Below are 24630 nucleotides of genomic sequence, written 5' to 3'. Positions count from 1 at the left end.
AAACCAAGAGGGAGTTTAATAGGCTTTGCATTTTATTCAGTCCTTTATTTTAAAAAGATTCCTTAAGAAAGCTGCTATAGAAATATTCTTTGTCATATTGTCACCAGGCAACTAAATATATATATATTATGGTAGTTATGTGTAAGTAATCATTTTTAAAGCTCTAAATAAGAAGAAAATTATTAGTGATACTAGCAAAACAGTATGCTCTGGTCTAATTTTAATAAAACGTGGGAGGATATAGAAATTTCAAATGCCATCAGATCTTAAACTGGCTTAGACTTGGCCACAGTAATGTTTTCCCCCATTTACCCCCAAGTATTTAGTCTATTTTTTTTCTGTCTTCTCATAAAGTGAATTTCAAACCATAACACAAATCTTTCTCATTCTTCCAAAGAGTGATAGACTTGAGTTTCCCATTGCAACACAGAAAGTTTTCTCGAAGTTTTGCATTTCAGAACATAGATTTTTAAAGATAAATATAGCCCTGACTGGTTGGCTCAGTCGTAGAGCGTCAGCCCAGCATGTGGATATCCTGGGTTCAATTCCCAGTCAGGGCACACAGGAGAAGTGGCCATCTGCTTCTCTTCTCCCCCTTCTTCCTTCCTCTCTCTCTCTCTTCCCCTCCTGGAGCCATGGCTCAATTGTTTCAAATGGACTGGCCCCAGCCCCTTGGAGCCTCTTGCACTAAAAATAGCTCAGTTGCTGAGCAACAGCCCCAGCTGGGCAGGGCATCACCCAGTAGGGAGCTTGCCAGGCAGATCCTGGCCAGGCGCATCCTGTCTCTGTCTGTCCTCCTCTTACTTAAAAAAAATAATAATAAAGGTGAATATTTTGTAAACCTCTAGCAGGCATTGCTGTATTATCAGCTAGTAGTAGTAGAATTGGGATTAAGCACCTTGTAAGTAGAAAATTGTGAAAGTATCCTCAAGCAGTTAGCATTGCTCCCTAACACTATATGAGCTTGGTTGCTATTTTACACCCCCCCCCCCAAATAAGGTAACAGTAGATAGAACCCTGAAGAATAAATTAGGGAAGTTAGAAAGAAAAATAATGTAAACCATGGGCCACAACTCAGATGCCTACAGTGAGCAGATAAGTAACACAGACAGTAGGGATTGTCTACTATGGGATTGAGTAATTTCCTAATTTTAAATGTTGATAATTATTTTGGGCCTTTAAAAAGCACTGTGTGAGCCCAAGAAAATACATCTTTTGGCTGGCAAGTGAAGCAACTCCAGGCCACTGTGTACATTTAGAATATTAATATTTCTTTAATTTTATACAAAAAGTAAAATCATGCTATGTCTTTTTTTTTTCCTTTTTTCTTTTCTTTTCTTTTCTTTTCTTTTCTTTTCTTTTCTTTTCTTTTTTTTTTTTTTAGCGAGAGAAGGGGAGATAGACTCATGCTTGCGCCCTGACCGAGATCTACCCAGCAACCCATCTGGGGCTGACACTCCAAACAACCTAACTATCCTCAGTGGCTGAGGGTAATGCTTGGACCAGCTGAACCACTGGTTGCAAGAGGGGGAGAGAGAGGGGAAGAGTAGCAAATGGTCATTTCTCATGTGTGCCCTGATTAGGGATCAAACCAGGATGTCTGTATGCTAGGCCGGTGCTCAACCCACTGAGCCAACCAGACAGGGCCACCACACTATTTCTAAAGTCTAAAGAGAGTCATATGAACGTGACTCTGGGAGCATTCTCTTTTCTGTTAGTCTTTTGTTGTTTTTTATCTTTGTATGCTATGTATCTTAACTCCTAACTCAGTTTGTAAACTTTTGCTTACAAGAGGCGTGCACACAAAGATCTATGGATGTATATTTATTAGTTCCACTGAATTTTAGAGTTCTTGATGAGTTTTTTTATTTTGTTTTTATAAATATTAAAGGCCTCTATTTTGCAAGGCTACAAAAAGGCTATGACTTTGCTACACTACAAAATTAGGAGAATCATTCTACCTTCTCCACTGAGTAGATGCTTTTTTAATTCCTTTGGTTTGATTCTAAAACTTCATTATTGCATAATACAGCTCTCTAGCTTAACTTCTGAGAATGTTATAAATATCAGATGTGATGGTTTGGCTGTAAATATTTCAAGTGCTTTAGGAAAAAGTTCTTACCTCAGACCCACAAATGTACTTCATACTATTGGTATTGGTGCCCTGGACAATTAACCTTAAGTGAATACTTTGATTTAAATTAAAGTAACATTTTGAATATTGATAACATTGTGTTGAATATTTATAATGATTTAACTCTGGAACTGTACTGAATAGAGTGAAAATATTTTCTAGGGAATCCACAAGATGGCGCTTGCTAACCTGTTTCCTTTTTCCTTAGATTTTGGAAATTTGTTAACAATTTGAGAAGGAAGATCTAAATATTTATGTATTTGAAATGTTAAAGTTTAGATTTCCAGAAAGCTTGACTTCTTAAAATTAATGACCTTCAATTTAACACTTTAAGAAATGCTAAAGAATCTTTATTGAAGATTTTAAGGTTATTTTGAAAGCACCAGAATCTGTATAGTGCTAAGGACTACCTCCATTCATTCCATTTGTCTTTAAACACATTTTTGAAGAATATATATTATTTATGAACATGTGGTCTATATGCATAGTTTCTCTACAGCTTAAACTATTAATATTTGGCCCTGGCTGGTTGGTTCAGGGTAGAGCATCCACACAGTGTGTGGAAGGGGTTCTATTCCCAGAGCACACAGGAGAGGCAACCATCTACTCCCCTCCTCTGCCTCCGCCTTCTCTCTCTCTCTCTCTCTCTTTCTCTTCATCTTCCTCTCCCGCAACCACTGCTCGGTTCATTTGAGCATGTCAGCCCTGGGCGTAGAGGGATGGCTCTGTTGAGCCTCCAACTCAGGCGCTAAAGAATAGCTAGGATGCAAGCAACTCCAGATGGGGGTTGCCAGGTGGATCCCAGTTGGGGCACATGGTGGGTCTGTCTCTGTATCTCCTCCCCTCCTCTCACTGAAAAAAAATAACATTTGTAAGGACCTGGCCATTAGTAATGGTTCTAAAACAGTTCTGTTTTCTATTTAAAAACATACTTTCTAATTATAAATGAGATTTAATAAGTGGAACAGTAATGAAGGGCAACAGGAATTTACCCAGTCATAATATGGATTGCACTAGGCTTCCTTTACATCCCTGTATATTTAGTGTTAATACTGTTTTACATGTTTACTGTTTATATTAACATTGTTGTTTTCAAAGGGAATTGTATGGAAATTATGTTGAGGTTGGTAAGGGAAGTTTTATATTTGTTTATTGTTTTGTGATATCCTCATAATTTCAGTGAAAAGAGCTTTATGCATGTAAGGCTGAAATTGGAAAGTCATTCAGTAAAATTTAGAGCAACTTAGGTTTAGGTCTGTAGCATTCCATAGGTTGGATTTTTCTCAGCCTCATCGTACAAGTAGTTAAGCAATAGAATCGAAGGCATATAATCGAATAAGAAGAGTAAAAGAAATTTTCTATTGAAAACTAAGTCAGACTTGAAAATCTAAATTGAATCCTATAACCAGATATTTTAGATAATTGTGAAAGTAGTCATTTTTTTTTTTTTTCATTTTTCCGAAGCTGGAAACGGAGGCAGTCAGACAGACTCCCGCATGCGCCCGACCGGGATCCACCCGGAATGCCTACCAGGGGGCGACGCTCTGCCCGCCGGGGAGCGATGCTCCGCCCATCTGGGGCATCGCTCTGTTACAACCAGAGCCACTCTAGCGCCTGAGGCAGAGGCCACAGAGCCATCCCCAGCGCCTGGGCCATCTTTGCTCCAATGGAGCCTTGGCTGCGGGAGGGGAAGAGAGAGACAGAGAGGAAGGAGAGGGGGAGGGGTGGAGAAGCAGATAGGCGCTTCTCCTGTGTGCCCTGGCCCGGAATCGAACCCAGGACTCCTGCATGCCAAGCCGAAGCTCTACCACTGAGCCAACCGGCCAGGGCCAGTAGTCATTTTTTTTTATCACTCTCGTGAAGGTTTGTAAAGAAACAGTCTATGATATGTGAAGACAGAGTCATGAAATTTTCTTTAAACAGTTATATGTTCTGGCTGTTAAGTTTGCATAATAAATGTGTCCTTTGGGTAGGCTGCCCACCAGCACCATTCTTTCGCTGGCTTGCCCGTTCCCGTATCAAGGCTCAGTGCTTGGATTCAGCTTGCCATCATTTTCACCATACCATTTTGCACAGAATCTCCTTTATAAGGGCTTATAAAACAATTGCTTTAAAGTTCAATAATTTTTATTAAATTTATGTAAACATTGAATTTAAGTTAAATTAGTTTCTGCGCTAAGAAACTTCTGGCGAAATGTCAGAGAAATGTAATGTGAGAGCAGATGGAGAGGAAGTACACCCAGCACAGGGGGCTGATTCATCCATTGGCATTTTTGAATATGGAGATCTTAGGGTTTTGGTTTTAAGGTGCTTTGGTTGTTTTTCCTTTGTAAATGAAGATTATGGTTTTATTTGGCTCATTTTCAGGGTTTTTTTTTTTTTAATTAATTTCTAAAATGCTTCTGAAAATTAAATGTTCTTTGTGGGTCTTTTGCTTCACTTTCTTAGAAAATGTAGACATGTATGTAACTGTTAAGGAAACCATTTCTTTTCATTTGGTCGACGGATTGTTCTTTTCTGAATACATGAGTTCTAAAGCTTGATTCTAGGGATAGATAAATTTACTCATTTCTTCTTCTGATCTCTGACTGTGTAGTGCTGGTTGCTGGCTGAGGCCAGGCAGGTCCACATTGGATTCAGGCAGACGGTAGAAGAACTGAGGAACCAGAAAGCACTGGGTCATTATCATTTAATAGAGTCTCACAACAGCAGATGAGCACACAGGCAGGGGAAAACCTTCATCACAGCAGCAGTCGAACGAACCGCAAAATGGCCCCTCACAGTGGCAGTCAAGCGATCTGCAATCCACACTGAGGGTAAGCGCTCACAGCCTTACATAGGCTATGCACACGTGGTACTGCCAAGTGCTTGTGCACTAATCATGCAAATTGTAAGCGAGCAAGCCTAACACTGCTGTTTTCCCAACACTGTGGCATGTCAAGTTTGTGTGTGGGACCTCCCTGAGATTTTCTGGCCCACAACAATCACTATTTGACATCATTGTACCCTCCTTACATTTGATCAGTAGAACTACTGACATTATACTTAGAACAGTGGCACTGTAAGGAGACATACATATATATATTCCTCAAGGATTTTTTTTTATTTCTAGAGTGTAACATATAGAAAAAAACATGATGCATAAGGTTATTTGAGTAAAATACTCAAATAAGTAAATAAGTAAAATACAGAAGTCATAAGCTTGAAGAATTATTACAAAATGGACACACCTGTGTAGTTACTATTCCGGTCAAGCAATAGAACATTACCAGCATCCTAGATAGACTTCTGCAGACCCCTTTGTAATCTTGATCTTTTTCTGCCTTTCGAAAGTTTATCATTATCCTGATGTCTTACTCTATAGATTATTATTGCCTGTGCTTTCTTTTTTAACAGTTTTTTTTCCCCTTTTAAGTGGTTGTGATGAAATGCTTTTTTATTCTAGAGTCTTTAGTAAAATTCAATTCCACTAAATTATATTACTTTACTTTTATTTATTGCTTTTCTTTTTGAGCATTTCATTGTTGCTGGGAAAACATTTACTACTAGCATATTTGCATTGACTTTCAAGAATATACCAAACATTTAAGTTTATGAGAAAACTGATTTGATCTAATTGTCACTTGTGAACTGTAAAAATTTATTTACTTGCATTATGAGAATATAAAAAATTTAAATGCCTTACTACAAATAATTCTCTTATATACTGATAAAGTCACACAGAAATTGTTGTCATTTCTCTGTGCTTGATGTTGGTTTGAATCTGTAAGTCTTTTTTCATTTTCCAGTGACCTTTTGTTTTCTAACCAGTAGTTTTCATCATCCCTGAGGGCATTCTGGCAATGTGAGTACAGTAATGCTTGCAGACAGTGTTTTCAACAGAACGCTTGTTCACAGCTGCATGACATACCGTATATTTTGCTTCATAAGAAGTACTTTTTTCCCCGAAAAGTGGAGGGGAAAATGCCCATGCGTCTTATGGAGCGAAAAATATGGTATTTTATTAAATATTTTAACACACCATTTAGTTCAGAATATTTTTTATTTTCGTCCTTAAAACTCTAGGTGTGTCTTATGGTCAGATGCATCTTATAGAGCAAAAAATACGGTAAATCACTCAGTGTTTTCTAAATAACAAGTGTTGCTCATTAGAAAGGTGCATCAAGTCTGGAATTAAACAAATAAAATTACTTAGATATTTAACTGTTTAAATGCAAACATCTACTTTTTCATTTTGGAAAACCTGTTGTATACCATTTCATGTGTAAGGTATGTTGGGCATTGGCATAGTATTCTTTCTGAGTCCTGAAGTAGAATTGGGAGAAAAAAGAAGTGATACCTGTTAAGTAGAGGAGTTTTAGACAAATTCTTTAAAGTGTGGTCAGTATCCTAATTTATAAATTAAACTTTATCATAGGTATGTATGTATAAAAAATATGTTAGGATTCAATACTATCCCTGGTTTCAGGCATTCACTGGGCTCTTGAAATGTATCCCCTATGGAAAAGGGTCTACTGTATGTTGAGAAACTTCTCCATATTCTGTTTACATGGTAGTCCTCACTTCCCATTTAGAGCTGGTAGGAATTTATTGAGTTCTACCTATGTTTATGTAAGAGTTCCTTTCTACTGCTGTATATTTTACATTTCTTCATAAGGTTTTTTTTTAAAGATTATATTTATTTATTTTTTACAGAGTCAGAGAGAGGGATAGATAGGGACAGACAGGAACGAAGAGAGATGAAAAGCATCAATTATCAGTTTTTTGTTGTGACACTTTAGTTGTTCATTGATTGCTTTCTCATATGTGCCTTCACTGTGGGCTTTCAGCAGACCGAGTAACCCCTTGCTTAAGCCAGTGACCTTGGGTCTAAGCTGGTAAGCTTTTTGCTCAAGCCAGATGAGCCCACACTCAAGCTGGTGACCTCGGGGTCTATAACCTGGGTCCTCCGCATCCCACTCCGATGCTCTATCCACTGCGCCACCACCTGGTCAGGCTCTTCATAAGCTTTTAACCAGTAACTTTTTCATTGTGCCCCATTTTTTATTTTATATATATGATTGTCCTATGTACACACATATTATCATATTATGTCATATATGTAATTGTCATGTGCATGGGGGCTGAAATCAATAAGATTAAGGTTGGCTGGAATCAAATTGGACAATGTTAGTTCCATATCAGATAACACTTTATGTTGAACTGTTGCCATTCATGCTATAGAAAATGCTCAGCAGCTTAGGAAATGCTCATTGCAGAAAGACATAAAGGAAGGTTGTTCTGTAATGGCATCTTACATGTTCTGAATACTGTCTGTGAAAATCTTACCAGTGATATCTGCATTTCTTTCCATAGACATTTCCTTACTATCAGGTACCTCAAGAATTAAGTAATAGTAACAGCTGATATCCATTTGTCCATTTGACTTCCCAAGGTCACACTCACAGTTAGTAAGCTCTAGTGGAGTCTGGTTTCCAAACCCCCAGAGCCCACACCTGTAATCCTATCCTACACATCAAAGCTGGTAGTCAAAGAGAGGCCAGTCCTCATAGTCAGCACTGAAACTCACACCAGCGGCAGTCAGTATGTAACTCCCCTTCTTCCCAAGTACCCAGGGGTGCGGGACTCAGGCTTTGTTCTTTTGCTTGTTTGATGTGTTCGTAGAGATATCCCAGAACATAGTTTCAGTCATTAGTTTTTCTGACCCTGATGAGTATATACATTCTTATTTTCTGTTCCAGGCTCTGCCCTTCCTAAAAGTTGTGTTTGGTGACCGGGTTTTGAGCATCCTAAGTTGATCTGTTGCTGTCATGCAAGAAGACCACAGTATTCTGGCAATCTGAAACACATAACTGTGTTTCATATGCATGTTTTCTGTTTTATGATCTAGCAAAATGTTGAGTCACTATTGTTCTGCACACCATATGTTGAAGCTTGGGCTGTGTGGGAAGGAGGCATGATGATTGGACAACATCCCACTTAACTCTCAAAATAACAGTGAGAATAGTCATTATTCAGCATTCTCTTTCTGACCGAAGACTCTTATGTTGAAGACCCCATGTAGAAGAATTTGTGGTTGAGGAAAAAAGGGTTCCAAAGCAAAAATAGTGTTAGGGTAATCCTGAATCACTAATGAGGCTATGAAAGCCCTCATAATTTTTTTTATATTCATTGACATTAAATAAAGATAAAAGACTAGAGAAAGAATATATCAGTTATCATTACCATCTTTTGTATACCAGGAATTTTTCCGGATCTCCTTTATCCCAAATTCTGTGAATGTTTGTAATTTCATTTTTTCCATTGCCGCAGATATTATGCATAGTGAGAGGTTATATTTCTCTATTTCTGGTCTTCCATACTGTAATGCCAGTGGCCGTGGCAGACAGGTTCACATTGGATTTGGGCAGACGGTAGAGGAACTGCTGCAGAGCTGGAAAGTGTTGGGCCATTCCCGTTTAATAGATTCTCGCAATGGCAAATGAACAAACAGGCAGAGGGAAACCGGTTCTCATGGCAGCAGGTGAACGAACAGCAAAATGGCCTCTCACAGTGGCGGGCAAGCGATTCGCAATCTGCCCTGAGTCAAAGCACTCATGGCCTTACATAGGCTTTACACACATGGCACTGCCACATGCTCATGCTCTAATACAAACTGCAAGCAAGCAAACCTGACACAGCTTTTTCCCCAACAATCCACCTCTTTAGGGTTGCTCACCTCCCAATCTATGAGAATAGGTGTCTTCCACTATGATCCCTGTGTGAGGAGTGATGTACATTATATAAACAAACAGACTACAACAACAGCACGTTATACAGTAATTACAAAGGTGCCCTTCACAATGTCTCCCTGAGCACTCTGCCCAGGGAATTAACTGGAGGCCCTTCTCCAGTCCCTTATCCCATGGTAGGCGAGAGGGCCTGTATAGTCCAGGGCCATGTTCATGAAGAAAGTGTCCTTGGTTTGTTTCTGCAGCTGGTTAGGAGCAGCTACGCGGTGCAAGACAGTCTCCATAGGTGCTGGGCCCCCTGTTGAAGTCTCTTGTTACTGTCCACAAGTGGTATGTCTATCTAGCAAGGGAGCCAGTGCCCCCTCTTGTTGTAATCCCTGCTTCAAGAGCCCATTATGTGAAAAGATCAGTCCACAATAGACAGCCCAGCAGTCTGTAGAATCACTGAGGTAAAGGTCCCTTATAGGTAACTAGCCATAGATCTCTTTATTCACAGACCTCAGCACTGTCCCATAGCACTCTATTGCCACAAGCCTCATTCTATCCCCTCAGAGATCAAGCTCACAGGGTCTAGCAGGGTCAAACACACTCAAGGCCTCTGGCATCTTGACAGTTCTCTTACTGCTGCTGCTGCAAAAAGCAGCTATTATCTACTAAGGCCAACACCTGCTACACATTAGAAGGAAACCAGTGGATTGCCAATTTCACATGGGGGGGGGCCTCTGGTTTTCCCAGTCACCCCTGTTAGATGGGTTCCTCAGCCTTCTCCCCTTCAAACTAGAACAATGGGTCTTGGGGATCCTCTTTCCCTCATCTGTCTCCATCATATAATTCTGCAACTGTGCAACCTGAACACCAGCCGTTTTCTTGGCAGCTGTTAGGGCTGCCTGATTCCCCTGCTTTTTCAGTGGCTGGAACCTCTGTTCTGGCTTAAGCTGCTGCCAAAGCTCTAACAGGGTTCTATTAGACCTGCCATCTAGTTTCTCCCTATCTGCCCTGTCCCCAATCAAATGCACCTACATCTGTGTTCGGGTAACCTGTATAGGCCCATTTCTCTTGTTATTTGGGGGAGGGGGGCAGGATGGGCAGCAGCCTGCACAGCCTGTGATTTTCTGCTGCCTCCACCTTCCCCAAATCTGTCACCATTGGTCTAACCCTGGTGATGGGCTGCCCCACATAGAGGCTCAAGAAAGCCACTAGTGGCCCATAAAGGTTTGATGGGGCACTACAGAGAATAAGGTCCCTCATCCCTGCCATAAACACTTCTCATCTGGCCCTTGGGATCTTAGGTTGAAAGCAGCATTCTTCATACCTAGTTCCCGGAGGACCTACTGCAGCTCAGTATATGACTACCACCAACTCACTGCCCCCAGCAAGTCTCCAAGTTTCTGCCAGACCGTACAAATGGCGGCCATCACTCATTCTAATTGGGATGATTCCCAGGGTTGCCATGCAGTTCTGAAGATGCTGTCTCAAGGAGGAGTGTGTGGTAATGGTGGCCAATTTCTCTATCTCTGTTCCGGAGAGCATGATGCCATCCACCCCCCATGTCCCACAACCGCAGCAGCCAGGCTATGAGGGCTCTGTGGGTTTCTGCCTGAATTTCACCCCCAACTCCATCAACTCTACCTGGGTGTAGGGCTGGACCACAGAGTGCTCCACTACCTGCTGAGGGGGTTGTGCCTGCCCCTGAGGGACTCTTGGCTGCTGGGTTTTTACCTTCTGAGTGACCATCGGGCAGGCTTTGAGTCTGCCGACGGCAGTTTCAGCCGAACCTCCTCCTCCTCATAGGCGGAGTTGGAAACACCTGAGCTCGCTGGCTCAGAGCCCCTTTGCTGGCACGGATGCAGCTCCTGCAGTGACTGCTTCGGCTCTCGCAGTTCCTGGTTCTTGGCCTGAGGCTTATACTCAAGCTCTTGAACCTGTAGTTGTTTCTCTAACAACTGCTGGTGCCAGCATTCTACTTCTACAGCAAACTGCAGTTCTTGGACTTATATTTTCTTCTCCACCAATCATTCCAGCCTGCATTTCACACTGAAGCTCTCAAACTTGGTCAGTCTCTTTCTCCAGCAGCTGTTGTAGTTCCTGCCACTGTCAGCGCTCAGTTTGCAGTTGATCCTGGAGCCTTTGACCTTGCACAGCCTCTCGCGTAGAGCTTTTGGTTTCTTCTCACAGGACTGTAAAAAATACCCAGCCCACAGCCCCCAACAAGGCAGCCACAGAAAACAGCCACTCCTATTGCACCCTTCAAGGGAGTCAGTGGCTCCATACTGATCTGATTCAAATCCTGCCCATTACACCAGATGTACAGCTGGTGACTGTGGCCAGGCTGGTTCACTCTCGCGAGCCAGCTGCGACGAGTCTATTCCAGGGTCTTGAGCGGGAAAAGGTATGAAATTGAATAAATGACAGAGACTTAAAGATATATACATACAGAGGGGTTCAGGAGGATGGCACAGTGAACAGTTTCTACTGTCCCTGAGCTGTGACATGGCTGCTCCCAGAGAAGCATCAGTCTTTATTCATGGAAAAAACGTGGTTTCACGTCAAGCAATTCAATTGAGTTTCCAAGGCAACTCAAAGACAACCCCCACCATACCATTCAGTCAAACTTGACACCAATAAGAAACTAGCTTCCCGTCTCTTCCGGAGAACATGGGCAGGACAAGTGAGAATCAAGCACAGCTTCCTGCTACTCAGGCAGGTTAGGTGGGGGGCTGGGCCCAGCACCTCTGTCCCCAAGATTTATCTAAATTGCAAAATACCCTTTTGGCTTATTTGGTCTCCCAACAGTTCACACTGGATTCAGGCAGACAGTAGAGGGACTGTGGAGCCTCAAAGCACTGAGCCATTCCCCTTTAATAGAGTCTCACAATGGTGAGTGAGCCAACAGGCAGGGGAAAACCACCTCTCACAGCAGCAGGCAAACAAACAGCAAAACAGCCCCTTGCAGTGCTGGGCAAATGATCCGCAAGTGAGAACAGTTCCAAGACCTCATTTACTTTCTTTGCCCTAACTTCCATTGTTTGTCTGAATGCTGCATTGCTAAAACTGTGACTGCTGCCCTGCCACCCACTTTACCTGCTTTTGTTCTTTCTAATCCTAGATCACTTATTATACTCATCCCTAAAAAAAGTGATTCATGGTTTAAATATTAGAGGAAGTGGAAAATTTCAAGATTGTAGGAAGTAAATCTGCATATTCTAGCAGGAATTTTAACTTAGGAAAATTTGAAGTTAAGAAGGGATTACTGTCCTTGACTTTATAGGACTCCTTTATAAAATGTGCCCAGGCCTGACCTGTAGTGACTCAGTGCCTAAAGTGTTGACCTGGAATGCTGGGGTCACCAGTTCAAAACTCTGGCTTTCTCAGTCAAGGCACATATGAGAAGCAATGAGTTGATGCTTCCCTGCTTTCTGTTCTTCCCCCACCCCAAGGTTTCTCTCTCTCTCTCTCTTTCTCTCTCCCCCTCTCCCTCTCTCTCTCTCTAAAATATTTTTTTTCTTTTCTTTTCTTTTTTTTTTTTTTTTGTATTTTTCTGAAGCTAGAAACGGGGAGGGATAGTCAGACAGACTCCCGCATGCGCCCTACCGGGATCCACCCGGCACGCCCACCAGGGGCGAGGCTCTGCCCACCAGGGGGCGATGCTCTGCCCCTCTGGGGCGTCGCTCCGCCGCTACCAGAGCCACTCTAGCGCCTGGGGCAGAGGCCAAGGAGCCATCCCCAGTGCCCGGGCCATCTTTGTTCCAATGGAGCCTTGGCTGCGGGAGGGGAAGAGAGAGACAGAGAGGAAGGAGGGGAGGGGGGTGGAGAAGCAAATGGGCGCTTCTCCTATGTGCCCTGGCCGGGAATCGAACCTGGGTCTCCCGCACGCCAGGCCGACGCTCTACTGCTGAGCCAACCGGCCAGGGCTAAAATCTTTTTTTTTTTTTTTCAGAGACAGTGAATCAGAGAGAGGGATAGACAGGGATGGCGAGAGATGAGAAGCATCAATCATTAGTTTTTCATTGCACGTTGCAACATCTTAGTTGTTCATTGATTGCTTTCTCATTTATGTGCCTTGACCGTGGGGCTTCAGCAGACTGAGTAACCCCTTGCTGGAGCCAGCGACCTTGGGTTCACGCTGGTGAGCCTTTGCTCAAACCAGATGAGCCCGAGCTCAAGCTGGTGACCTCGGGGTCTTGAACCTGGGTCTTCCGCATCCCAGTCTGACGCTCCATCCACTGTGCCACCGCCTGGTCAGGCTCTAAAATATTTTTTAAAAATGCACACAGAAAGTTCCTTCTTGTTACTAATCCCATCAGGATAATGAAGCTTGAGAATATCACTTCATTGTGAGCCTGAAAGGAGGAAGCATTCCTTGGACCTGATAGATTTAGTGAAATGGAAACTCTCTTTGGACATGGGAACCAGGAAGGTTATTCTCAAGATTAAGCTACAGAGAAACCAGTGGTAGCAAGACTTTAATAACATCATGAATGAACCTGACCGTAAGGATATCAGGTTGTCTCTACTATCCTTGGGTCTGGAAGCTAAATAGACATCTCAGGATTTTTTTTTTAAATTTAATTTTATTATTTTTCTTCTCTTTCCAGGTGAGAGGAGGGAAGATAGACTACCCTGATGGGGATCTACCTGGCAACTCCCATCTAGGTCCAATGCTCTGCCTATCTGGGGCCATAATCACAACAGAGCTATTTTTAGTGCCTTAGGTGGAGGCTCGATGGAGCCATTGTTAGCACCGAGGCCAGCATGCTTGAATCAGTCAAGCCATGGCTGCAGGAGGGAGAGAGAGAGGAGGGGGAACAGGAGATGGAGAGGGGAGAAACAAATGGTTGCCTTTCCTGTGTGCCCTGACCAGGAATCGAACCTGGGACTTCCACACACTGGGTCGACACTCTACCACCAAGCCAACGGCCAGGGCCTTAGTACTGTATTTCCCCTTGTGTAAGACTCACCCTTTTTGAAAATTTTGGGGTTTTAAAAACTGGGTGTATCTTATACAACGGTTATAGGGTTTTTTTACTTGCATTTCCCACTTTTTCATGCTTGTTTTTGCTCTCATCGTTGTAGATGTTTTTACTTGCATTTCTTGCTTTTTTGCGCTTGTTGTCTTTGCGCTCATTATTTCATACTTCTTACCAGTATGTTACAGTATGTTACGTTTTGCCATGTTCTGCCCAGAAATGGCTCAGAAAAGATTTTTGTACAGTGCTGACTTCAAGTTAAAAGTGATCCAGTTTGCAAAAGTGAATGGAAATCATGCTGCTGAACGTAAGTGTGATCCTCCCCAACTGAGACGTCAATCCGAGACTGTCTGTGGGAAGAAGAAACTACTGAAAACACCACGGCAGAAGAAGGCCATGAGAGGCAAGTCAGCTAAATGGCCTGATTTAGAGAGGGAATTGAAGATACGGATTGAAGAGCAAAGGGCAGTTAGAATTCCTGTGTCCACAAAGATGGTTCAGCATGAGACAAGAAGAATTGCTGACGGAAAAGAAGTTACTGATTTCAAAGGAGGACACAATTGGTGCTTCAGGTTCATGAAATGAAATGAACTAAGCATTTGTACACACCCCAGACTTGCCTACAAGATGCCTGAAAGCTATGAGCAGAAGATCCTTGAATTTCATTGTTTTGTCATTCAATGTCGGAAGACACATTAGTTTGAATTGAGAAAGATTGCAAATATGGACAAAGTTCCCCTTCAGTTTGATGTCCCAAGTAACAGAACTGTTGATAAGAAGGGGGTGAAAACTGTAACTGTGAAGACAAGTGGATGTGAAAAGAGCCATTATACAGTTCTAGTTTGTTGTGCCGCCGATGGAACCAAGCTGCCTCCTATGCTGATTTTCAAACGCAAAACCATGCCAAAGGAAGACATTCCTTGAGGAGTGATTGTCCTCGTTCATGACAAGGGTTGGATGGATCAGGATGGGATGAAGATTTGGTTTGAGAAAGTTTGCAGAAGGAGACCAGGTGGGCTCTTATGCAAACCTGCCCCATTGATACTTGATCAGTTCAGGGCAAACATAACAAAAAACACAAAGAAGATTGCTTCAGAGCAAAAAACAAAACTTGCCGTCATACCTGGAGGCTTGACATCCCAGCTCCAACCACGTGATGTCAGCATTAACAAACCCTTCAAAGCTACCAGGAGAGACAAATGGAACCAATGGATGAAATTTTCTGGGGACAATTTGACACCAGCAGAAAGAGTGAAGAAACCAGCTATGGGAGAAGTTTGTACCTGGGTAAAAGATCCTGGGATAATATCAAGATTGAGATCATTGTCTTGTCAAGTCATTTAAGAAGTGTGGCATTTCAGATGCCATAGATGGAACTGAGGACAAGGCAATATATGAAGAGAGTGATTCATCATCAGACACAGATGAGGACAAGCTAATGAATGGGAATTTTGACAGTGATGAGTTGCATGAATATTATGATGAATAAAACTTGAGTTCAGTAACTTTATGTAATACATTTCTTTTTCAAATTTTGGGCCCCAAAATTGAGGTGCGTCTTATACATGGGAACGTCTTACATGCAGAAATACAGTAATCTTTTTAAATAGTTGTGGGTATTTTTTGATAGTACACTAAAACTTGATAAGTGGTAGTTTCTCAAAGGTCAGTTGGTACGTAGATTCTGAAACCATAACAAATGAACATTTTGTACTATTACATTAAAATTCATTGGTCTCTCTTGTGCTTTGACTGGATCTTTTATGCATAAGTGATTTTGTTCGGTCATGCTTTTGTCATCTCAAAAATATTAGTTCATTGAATTATGCAAATCTTCCAAATGTTAACACATTCGTTATACAATACATTAAAAATTACATTCTGTAATATCACTATCAATCTCATTGGAAAAGTCTTTAAGTATCAACAAGCTAGCAAGCTTATGATGGTGGATACACATTTCCCCAAATTCTAATTTTCACTTGAAAACCTAAATTTTATGACTGGCAGTAAATACTGTCAGTTATTTTTCTTGACATGACAAGCTCATTTTGTTCATTTTCAAGAAAATATCCAAATACCCAAGTCTGCATAGTTGTAGTATGTCAGTGAATGGTGTTTAAGAAAACTGCAGCTAGGCCAGCTGACAACTCGGTTTCACATATGCTTTTCCTCACGACAGCCTTCGAACTGCAGGATGCAGCCGATACACCTACTGTACACTTTCCAGTTTGTCACATGGAATATTGAAAAGCCATGTATTCAGGGATCAAGGTGTAATGAAGCGAATGCTTTTAAAATGGCTTCATCAAGGACATGCCTAAGTGAAATGGAGTTTTTCTTTACACTCTGAGTGTATAGTCATAAAGAATACAATGACACTGATGCAGTTTGGTGCCACCGCATTGCTCTTTGCTGAAGCACCAGGAGGTTCACCCACCACAGCTTTTGTGCTGCCGGTGCAGATGTCAGTATAGTGAAAGAGGCATTGGAGGTAGTCTCAACCTGTGGATCCCTGGAAGAGTCTCAGTGATCCACAAACCACACTGAGAATTGCCAGTCTAGGCATTAAGGATATAGTAGTTTGAACAACAAAATCCCCTTGCCCTCGTGAACTTTACATTCTAGTGGGAAGAGACAAAAAAAACCCTAAATTGGTAAAATGTCAGTAGTTTAGATAGTGATAGGCACTAACGAGAAAAAAAAAATAGGGGCTCTAGCTGGTTGGCTTAGCTGTATAGTGTTGGCCCCAGTGTGTGAAAGTCTTGGGTTCGATTCCCAGTCAGCGTACATAGGAGAAGTAACCGTCTGCTTCTCCACCCCTTCCCCTCCTCTTCCCCTTCCCCCCTCCTCTTTCTTCTCCTGCAGCCATGGCTCGAATGAGCAAGTTGGCCCTTGGCATTGAGGATGGCTCTGTGGCCTTGCCTCAGATGCTAAAATAGCTCGGTTGCTGAGCAACAGAGCAGCAGCCCCAGATGGGCAGAACATCAGCCCCAGATGGGAGTTGTTGGGTGGATCCTGGTCAGGGCACATGCAGGAGTCTGTCTTTCAACCTCCCTGCCTTTCACCTGATTAAAAAAATATGATGACAACTAATGAAAATGGGGAATATGAATTATTAGGGAAGGCCTCATGAGAAAGTGACTTTATTTTAATGTAATTACTTTTTTTCTATTACATTTGACATTTAATATTAGTTTTAGGTGTACGGCATAATGAATGGTTAGACATTTATACAATGTTTGAAGTGATCCTTCTGATAGGTCTAGTACACACTGGGCACCACTATATTCCCTGTGCTGTACTTTACATCCTTGTGACTGTTTCATAACTACCAATTTGTACTTCTTAATCCCTTCACCTTTTTTATTCAGTCTCCCAGCCCCCCACCCATCTGGCAACCATCAGTTTGGAGAAGGTAATTTTCTAGTCAAGAACTGAAGGAGGTGAGGAAGCAAGTCACAGATATACCTGGGGGAAGAATATTTCAGTCCAAGGGAATAGTGGGTGGAAGTTTCTCTTCTGTTTGATGAATGGCAAGGAAACCAAACAAACTGGAGAATAATGGGTGAATGGGAAGGAAGTAGGCGATGAACTCGGCAAATTGAGGGCAGATCATCTAACTAAGTGTTTTTTAACTGCCAGCCCGCAGACTGGTCTGCCAGAAGTTTTGTGCCAGTCCCTGAAAGAGTTAACTGCCCTGATGTTGTAGGAAGATTATAGACCCAATGATCATAGTCAAATTCACTTATGCTCAGGGTGATTTCTGCCTTAGTAGTCCCTGAAATAATTCTCCTGTCTCCATTGCCCCAAATGTAAAAAGGTTGAAAACCAGGTCTTGTTGGACAGTGCTTCTGAAAAATCAGGTGCATGCACATTACTTAGGAATCTTGTGAAAATGCAGGTTATGATTCATAGATGTGAGTTGGGTCCTGCAGTTTTGCATGTTGAACAAATTACCAGGTGATGTCAGTGTTATGGTCCTCTTTTAATAGCAATATTGTAGGCAGTTGTATAGAGTTTGACACAGGAAGCCATTGGAGAGGATCCACCAGAAGAGTGCCATGTTCTGACTTATGTTTTAACATGACCAGTCATAAATACTAACAACTATATCAGGTCTGTAATACCTTGTCCAAAACCCTTGGTAACAGATGTGCATTACAATTCAGAATTTTTTAGATTATAGAAATGTCATACATTTCTCATATTTATACATATAGTATATTTTATAGCATCCCCGTAGTCTGAGACATCACTGTATTCAAACACTAATATTTCTGCAATGAAACAAATGAACAGTTACATTCTGGAATAAATATGGACTGTAAATATTCTCACAGCTGTTCAGATGAGGTTTTTGCCATTAGATGAATTATAAAGAATTTAAAAAATATTTTCAGGTTTAGGTCAGACCAGAGTTTGTTGCAAAATGAATTCTAAAAATGCTTTTACTTTTTAAAGCACTTGGATTTTAAGATTAAGGAAACGTGAGCTTTTGTTAATGTTATACTTTCAGTTAGTTTCTCCTTATGTCCTCAGACTGCAGAACTTCTTTAAGACAAATAAGTCCATAACATGTTCATCTTAGGCTTTGTTGAATGCAGCTGTCGACAAGAGGGACCACAACCCCAGATCTTTCATGCCCCGGGCTCTGCTTTCAAAGGAGGAAAAATAAGTACCTATCAATTTGGAACACAAGTTCTTATTTCCAGAAAGTTTTTGCATCTTGGCAGCCTATACTGTCATGTGCACAGTCAAAGCACAGTTAATTAAAACATGCTGAGCATTTTATTATACCTTGGGACAGTTAGCATGTGCTTAGAATTATCCAACTGTGCTCATTTGTGGTTGACACAGTATTGCTTCTCTGACTTTGTTTTCTTTCCTACAGCTGTGAGCTGCCTTATTCCACATTTGGCTCCACATTTGGTAATCTAAAGCAAACTTCTCTGTGTTCTTCAGCATCCACTTTTATTTTTTTAAGTGACTGATTTCTTTTCCCAAAAAAGTCCAGTTTGAAAGAAGTATTGAATACTTTAGAAAATTATCATGCTAAGATGAGGAATGTTCGCAGTTTTCTGCTATGCCAAAGTGCATCATCCCTCAGCATCCTCGGGGGATTCGTTCCCTCCACCTCTGCAGATGCCAGAATCTGGAGATGCTCAGTTCTCTTATGTAAAATAGCTTAAGATTTGCAGGTAACCTATGCACATGCTTCTGTATACTTTAAATCATCTCTAGATTATAATATAATACAATGTAAATAGTTGTTACACTGTATTGTTTAGGGAATAATAACAAGAAAAGTGTGTCCATGCTTAGTACATAGCAACTATGGTAGGACTAACTATATAGTACATGTCAGCAACAATGTACATTTAAAAGGTATTTTAGATCCATAGTTGGTTGAATCTGCAGATGCCAACTATATTAGTAAAAGAAGAATTATCTATCCTTTTCCCATAGAGTTTCATTTAAGGGTTTATCTGTCCTATTTTCTGGATACCTGTCTTCTTGGTAAAGCTTGAAAACACTGATATAAGGCAAGACTTTGAAAGGTTGCTGCTTTAATGCTTGCCAGCAAAATGATATGTTGGCTTTCATCATTGGGGAATCCTAACTATTCTGTGAATCTGTGTCAAAAATAAAGCACATTCTAATAAATATATTGTATCACATACTTCTAAGCCTGAAAATATGGTGAGAGATTCCTTTGCCAAGGGCAAGGATCCGAGTGAAGCGCTGCTATAAAATGTTGGTGTATGGGACATTCATAGTTTAAGAGTAATTTCTGCCAAAGAATGAATAACAATGAGGAGGAAAACATTGTTTGCAATTTTCCTTTAAGAAAAGAACAAGGATAATATCATGTATACTGTGTCTAGTGAAGGAGGCAGGGGCACTGTTAACAACTGAATCATAGTTCTTAGATAACTGAGGAGGAAGAGCCCACCAAAAGTACAGGTTGATTATTTTCCAGAACTCATATTTATAAAAAGTAAAATTTTCATGTGGTTCCATTTCTGATATCTGTAATTTCAGGTGCTCTAGATTGTTAAGTCTAAACTGCTAGATTTGGAAAAAGTGTTCATCAGTTATATATATAAATATATAATTTGTGTATGGTGAAGTGTATATGCATATGGTATATATTCTTCTAAGAATGAAGTACAAGGGCTGCATGTAAAGTTATTCATTGCAGTTTAATTTTAGACATGTGAGATGCAGAGAAATCAGCTGCTGTTGTTGTGTTTATATATTAGATTTTTTTTGTGGTAGAGAGTTTTAGGAAATGCATCATGTTATTAAAGGTATTTTTTTTTTAATTTAACTAACAAAACCCAAATAGGAGTCATTTGGAAATATTGAGATGTTCTTGACAGGCTTGGCAGGCACTAAATCACGAAGTTCTCTGTTAGAAACCTTGTGGCTTAGTGAGCCTGAGGACTTTCTGTTAATATGTCAACATGTTATGGTATATGTTAGAAATTTTCAAATCCTTTAAAGAAAAAACTCAAATATGACTTGTCTAGAAGGATACATAGTAGGTTGGATAAGACTGTCAGCTGATTTCTCAGCAGAAACTTAGCAAGTCAGAAGAGATTGGCATAACATATTCAAAGTAATAAGAAGTGAGGACCCCCAGCCAAGATTATTCTACCCAGCAAAGCTATCATTTAGAATTGAAGGACATATAAAGATCTTCCCAGACAAGAAAAAGCTGAAGAAGTTCATCACCACCAAACCAGTATTACAGGAAATGTTAAAGGGTCTTCTTGAAGGAAGAGAAGGAGGAAGAGGAAGAGGAGGAGGAGGAGGAGGAGGAGAAGAAGAAAATGATCAAAATTATGAATAATAAATGGCCATAAAAAGAACAAGATTTTATCATTTGTGATAGCATGGGGAAACTAAAGGATATAATATGCTAAGTGAAATAAGTCTGTCAGAGAAAGAAAAATATTACAGAATTTTACTTCTATGTGGAATCTAAAGAACAATATAAACAAAACAGAAACAGACTCATAGATAGAAAACACAATGATGGTTGCCCCGGGGGAGAGAGCTTTGGATGCTGGGTGAAAAAGGGGGAGGGGTTGAGAAGGGCAGATTGGTAGTTACAGAATAGGTGGGGATTAAAGTACAGCATGAGAAATATAATCAATAATATCATAAAAACTGTATATAATTCCAGTTGGTACTGGAAATCTCAGGGGGGGCACTTTGTAAAGTACATTGGTGTCTAACGGTCCAGGGGTCCCCAAACTTTTTACACAGGGGGCCAGTTCACTGTCCCTCGGATCGTTGGAGGGCCGCCACATACAGTGCTCCTCTCACTGACCACCAGTGAAAGAGGTGCCCCTTCCGGAAGTGCGGAAGTGCGGCAGGGGCCGGATAAATGGCCTCAGGGGGCCACATGCCGCCTGCGGGCCGTAGTTTGGGGATGCCTGCTAGGCTATAACCTGAAACTAATAAAAAATAATATTGAATATAAACTGTAATTTTAAAAATTAAAAGAAAATTAAATTTAAAAATAGAAAAGAGAAATAAAGAAAAGAAATGGTAGGTTGGAAAATGATAACCCTTACCTTTGAATTGAGTTGAGTGACTCAGTTCCTGTGTATAGCTTTTGTTTCCACAAGGACGGTAGAAAGGTTTGAGTAGGCAGAGGATTTTGTTTGTGAGGTCTGCTTGCTAGGCCTGCCAAGTTGGTTAGAGGAAACATTGCTTAGGTCTTTAATAAAGGCCAAGCTTGAGTTTTAAAAAGCAGAGGTTTCCAGGGCTGGTTCACATTTCATTTAGGCGGCTTTGTTGGCCCAAACTGTGGGTCTGTGGCAGAGTGTAGCACTGCATTTGCAAAATAATTGTTTTTGGAGATCTGTGAAGGCGTTACATGTGAGCAATACAGCTGCACTGTATCAGAAGTTTTTTTTTCTGTATACTAACAGTTCTAGGTCATTATTCTCAGAAGAATTAAAAACAATTATCTTTGGTTTTAAAAATAGTTTACCACTGTCAGAATTGTATCATGACACATCAGTTTTAAGTGACTGTTTTTTCTGAGGGTGAATTTTACTGACCTGATTTGGCCATGACTTGGCACAGTGGATTTTAATTATCTTAGTTAAAATGCTTCCTTTCCACATTTTGGATCATTTTCTGGGAAAGAACTTTAGTCAGGATATGAGGTATCTACAAACCTAGCAAAGCTGTTTTGTGTCATTATTAGTTTAGAATTGTGTTTGTTATTATGAGTATTTTGATTTTTACTGTGAATTTTTATATTCTAAGAAATAAATCTCTTTATTTTTTAATTGAATTTATTAGGGTGATACCAGTTAACAAAATTATACAGTTTTCAGGTGCACAGTTCTACAACACATCTCTGTACACTGTGTTGCGTGTTCACTGCTTGCTAGGTCTGCCAAGTTGGTTAAAGGAAACATTGCTTAGACTAGTCAAGACTCTCCATCACCACTTGTCCTCCAGTACCCTCCTCCACCCCCCACTCTAGCCCCCACCCCCATGGCAGTCACTGCACTCAGAGGTGGATTTAATGACGGGCGCACTGGGCGAGTGCCCTGGGCCCTGATTTCTGAAGGGCCCCGCAAAACCCCAACTTGACACTTTTTTCTAGTGTAAGGGGCCCAATGTTTTCTTTTGTGCCCAGGGCCTCACCAACCTTAATCCTCCTCTGACTGTAGTGTTGCAGTGCCCATGAGTTTTCTTCTCTATTGTTCACTCTATTGCTCAATCCCTCCACCACCTCACCCAGCCCCCCTGCCCAGACAGCTGCCAGCCTGCTCTCTCTCTCTGAGTCTATTTTGCTCATTAGTTCATTTTGTTCATTAGATTCCACATACGAGTGAAATCGTATGGTACTTGCCTTTCTCTGACTGGCTTATTTCACTCAGCATAGTGATCTTCAGGTCCATCTATGCTGTTTCAAAGGGTAAGATTTCCTTCTTTTTATTTTTTATTTTATTTTTTTAATGAATGAGTAGTATTCCATTGTATAAGAGTACCACAGCTTTTTTATCCACTCACCTACTGGTGAATATTGTAAGTAACAGTGCACTGAACACATTTGTGTTATTATTGGCCTCTTTATGTCCGTCAAGATTTGCTTTACATTTTTAGATGCCTCTATATTGGGAGCATAAATGTTTACAAGGGTTATATTTTATTGCTGGATTACCCCCTTTATTGTTATGTAGTGTTCTTCTTTGTCTGTTACTATAGCCGTTTTTAAAGACTATTTTGACAGATATAAATATTGCTACCCCAGCTTTTCTTCCCTTTCCATTTGCATGAAGTATCTTTTTTTCATCCTTTTAGTCTGTGTCTGTTTCATTCTGAGATAGGTCTCTTGTAGACAGCATTTATGTATCATGTTTTCTTATCCATTCAGCTACCCTATGTCTTTTGATCGGAACATTTATGCCATTTACATTTAAAGTGATTATTGATAGGTGCTTATTTATTGCCATTTTATGCTTTTATCTATGTTTCTCTGTATTTCTTCTCCCTCTTCTTCCACCTCTTCTTCCACCTCTTCTTCTTCCTCTTCCTCCTTCAAATAGGCCCTTTAGCATTTCTTGCAATACTAGTTTGGTGGTTAACTCCTTTAGCTTTTTCTTGTCTGGGAAGCTCTTTATTTCTCCTTCGATTGTAAATGATGGCCTTGCTAGGTAAAGTAATCTTGGTTGTAGGTCTTTGCTTTTCATCACTTTGAATATTTCATGCCAATCCTTTCTGGTCTGAAATATTTCTGTTGATAAATCAGCTGACAGTCTGTCTTATGGGAGCTCCCTTATAGGTAACTAACTCTCCTCCTGTGGCTTTTAAGATTTTCTCTATGTCTTTAACCTTTGCCATTTTAATTATGATGTGTCTTGTTGTGGTCCTCTTTGGGTTCATCTTGTTTGGAACTCTGTGCTTCCTGTACTTGTCTGTCCTTTCCTTCACCATGTTTTCAGTCATTATTTCTTCAAGCAGGTTCTTGATCCCTTGCTTTCTCTTCTTGTTGTACTTCTAGGATGCAGGTAATGTTAGCTTTATGTTATCCCAACGGTACCTTAACCTGTCCTCACATTTTAAAATTCTTCTTCTTCCTCCTCCTCTTCCCCCCTTCTTCTTCTTCTCCTTCTCCTTCTCCTCCTCCTCTTCCTTCTCCTCCTCCTCCTCTTCTTCTTCTTCTTCTTCTTCTTTCTTCTTCTTCTGTGATTGGGTGTTTTTTCCTACCTTGTCTTCCAAACTGCTGATTTAATCCTCTGCTTCATCCAACCTACTGTTTATTTCCAGTGTGTTCTTCATTTCAGATTTTGTATTCTTAATTTCTGAATTGTTCTATGGTATTTTGACCTTTTTCATGCTCTTGAGCATTCTTATAACCATTACTTTGAATTCTGTATCTAATAAATTGCTTACCTCTATTTGATTTAGCTCTTTTTCTGGAGATTTCTCCTGTCATTTGGGGTCTTCTCATTTTGGTTGCCTCTTTGTGTTTTGTTTTCATGTATTAGGTAGATCTGCTGTGACTCCCAGTTTTTATGGGGTGGCTTTATGTAGTAGGTGTCCTGTGGGGTCTTGTGGTACAGTCTTGATCCACCTGAGCTAGGTGCTCCAAGATTGTTCTTTGTGTGGGTTTTCTGGGTCCTCCTGTTTTAATTGAAGCTTGATTGCTATGGACTCATTCATGTGGGGGACCCACCTTCAGACTGGCTGACTGTGAGACTCAATCCCAACTACAGTATGCAAGCTGCTCTGCAGGTGCCGACCCCATGAGTGGAATTCA

The 24630-nt window shown here is 40.9% G+C and overlaps 1 protein-coding gene across 1 annotated transcript in view; it reads left to right on the top strand.

Moving 5' to 3' along the window:
* The window catches only part of CHN1 (chimerin 1), a 204957-nt gene that overhangs the window by 20342 nt on the left and 159985 nt on the right, over positions 1-24630 (top strand). The window lies entirely within an intron of this gene.

This window comes from Saccopteryx leptura, chromosome 7 (assembly GCF_036850995.1).
Source record: "Saccopteryx leptura isolate mSacLep1 chromosome 7, mSacLep1_pri_phased_curated, whole genome shotgun sequence".
NCBI lineage: Eukaryota > Metazoa > Chordata > Mammalia > Chiroptera > Emballonuridae > Saccopteryx > Saccopteryx leptura.
The sequence above is the reverse complement of the archived record's forward strand: the minus strand, read 5'-3'. Positions and strand labels throughout refer to the sequence as shown.